The following is a 2747-nucleotide window of genomic DNA, read 5'->3' on the forward strand; positions in this document are numbered from 1 at the left end:
GCCTACTTTGGTGGAAACAAGAACAATAAAAAATTAGTTCAAAATTTTAACAAAGAACAATGAGTTTTTGAATTCCTAATAGATATTGGGTTCGAGCCCACCAATTTTTAAAATCGCAATCCCTCACCAAGTCAACCTTGTGTGAATAAAAATAAAAATGAAGATTGACTACTCTTTTCACTTTTTAATTAATTAATTAATAATGTGTTTATAACAATATAATCATATAATAATAGCTTCCTTTAATTTAATTATTAATGATTTAGTATTTTATTAAATAATTAAGTAAGTCACAGTGAACTTATATAGATAATTATTATTGACTTATCAATATATATTAGTACTTAAAATAAAAACTATAACCCGGCACTTGAAAAAAATATCTAGGTGTCAAATTAATTTTTTTGTATATAATTTTTTTAATTAAAAAAATTATTTTCCTTTATTTAAATAATACAATTCAAATTTTTCAATTTTTAATTTTCTTAATTTATTGAATTCATATAAATGAGTATTCTAATTTTTATTTCAATTCAAAACTATTCAACTAATTCATTGTATGTAGTTGAAAATACAAAATATCAACATTTTATAACGTTGGGTTATACTAATTTGAGAAAATATAATTAGGGTTCATATCAATTTCATATAAAAAATTTCTAAAATCATAGATAGGGTTCATACTAATTTGGGAGAAATATCGTAATTGGAAGAATTATAAATCTAACATATACAAATCATACTAAGATACTTATTCATGAGACCGTGTGAGTTTGCATTATTTGTTCTCTTTGTTCTCTAATCTTTTTTTCCTAATCTGTCTTTCTTTTATTTCACACTTTTTGTATGACTTGTGAAAAAATCTTATAACCATATATAAGACTTTAATCTCTTTAATCCAGTTATTAATCTATCAAATTAATTTTTATTTGACTTTTTAAACAATATATATATATATATATATATATATATATATATATATATATAATAAAATTAAAAGTTTGGGGAGCCATTACTCCCTTTCGTTCCAAGCAAGGTCTGCCGATGGATGTGATGTAATTATCTAATTGTGATCGGAGTGGTGAGTTAGAAGTAAATAAAAAAAAAATGGATGAAAATTTTATTTGAAAATAAAAATATTAAAGTTTAAAAACAAAAAGAGATATATTGATTTTAGTTAGATGCCCTTCTCATTTAAATAAGAAAACATGAGGAAACTACATGCCCTATGTCAAAACATACAGAAAACACACTTCACCAACAACAACACTTGATGAAGATTATTGAAGACAACGAAAACTATAGAATTCTAGAAGTTAAACAAACAGACACTATAAGAATTTAAACAGGGCATCGTATCAGAAGGTGTTCGACGTCAGAAGTTGTCACAAAAAGCTCTCATCATCAGTCACAGAAAAGCCATGCGCTTCTACAACGACAATGGCGGATGTATAGTTTCAGAGTTGTTATCAACACTGGAAGAAAAGGAGTTGTTGCTTCCAGCTGAGAGAAACTGAGAGGGTGAGTTGTAAGCAAAAGTGGTCTGCAGAAGGAGCTTCTCGCGTTTTTCATTCACGCGTTCCTTCAGATCCTCCAACATCTTCTTGTACTTCTCAAGCTGCGCATCGTTCATGCAATCCATCGGCATGGCCCACCACGAGTGTTCTTCCACGTCCTTCATCACACGTTTCAGACCCTCTTCGTGTTTCTTCTCCGCCGCCATCTGGTCGGAGAGGTTGTTGAGTTGCGCATGGAGTTCTCCCTCGTCCACGGTGCTGTGAGCCTCGTTCAGGTCCAGCGTCAGAAGCGGAGGTGGACCCTGCGCCATGTAGCGCTGGATAACAGGGTCCACGTTAGGGCTTCCGAACGAGAAAACCTGGTTACTCGGAGAAAACATGATGACAGCAATGTCCACGCCACACAGCGTTGCAAGCTCGCTAGCTTTCTTGAAAATCCCGGTGCGACGCTTCGAGAACGTCACCCGAAGGTTATGCTCGTTGCTCATCTTTTTTATCTCAATCTTCTGACGACCCTTCGTCTTCTTCAGGGTCTTCTTTGCCATGTTCTTGGAATCCATGTGTGTTATTGTTCTAAGCTCTATATATGTTATCTGATATGAAAAAGATGAGGTGTGTGACAGAGGAGGGTTTTGGGTTGAATTTATAGGAATTTTCAGAGTGTGGTTTGGCCAACCAAAAGAGTTTTTGTGAATGCATTAAGTGGTTTCTAGATTAAGAATGGGAACATCATTGGACCTTCCATATTCGGCTTCTGAGATAAACATATTTATGCCTGCAGATGAATTTTTTTCATGAGCTTTTCTAAATCTAATCATTTCTTTTTAAACAGTATTTTTTTTAATAATTAATTAACTACAGCAAAGGTAAGTATTTACTATATGCCCAAACTGTTTTTCTGCATTTGACTTTATACTTCCTCCTCTGCACTTCTTTCTGCTGCTAAAATGTTAAACTATCTCAGGAAAAAAGGAAAAGGAGAGTAACGTTATAACTTTCTATCCATATATTACTATGTAATATATATATATATATATATATATATATATATATATATATATATATATATATATATATAAAATAATATTTTAACATAACATGATATTACATCTTTTAAGTAATTTTTGAATATATAAAAATTAATAAATAAAAAAATGGATAATCACTTCAAAAATATCACTTTATATTGTAAAGAAAGAAACTGTTCAAAATTTAGTTGTTAAAAAAATA

At 30.8% G+C, this 2747-nt stretch overlaps 1 pseudogene; it reads right to left on the reverse strand.

Moving 5' to 3' along the window:
• Positions 1-1189: 1189 nt before the first annotated feature.
• On the reverse strand, positions 1190-2116 carry LOC114189497 (agamous-like MADS-box protein AGL62 pseudogene; annotated as a pseudogene).
• Positions 2117-2747: the final 631 nt, after the last annotated feature.

This window comes from Vigna unguiculata, chromosome 7 (assembly GCF_037176805.1).
Source record: "Vigna unguiculata cultivar grain cowpea cultivar isolate G323 ecotype 2 chromosome 7, ASM3717680v1, whole genome shotgun sequence".
Taxonomy (NCBI): domain Eukaryota; kingdom Viridiplantae; phylum Streptophyta; class Magnoliopsida; order Fabales; family Fabaceae; genus Vigna; species Vigna unguiculata.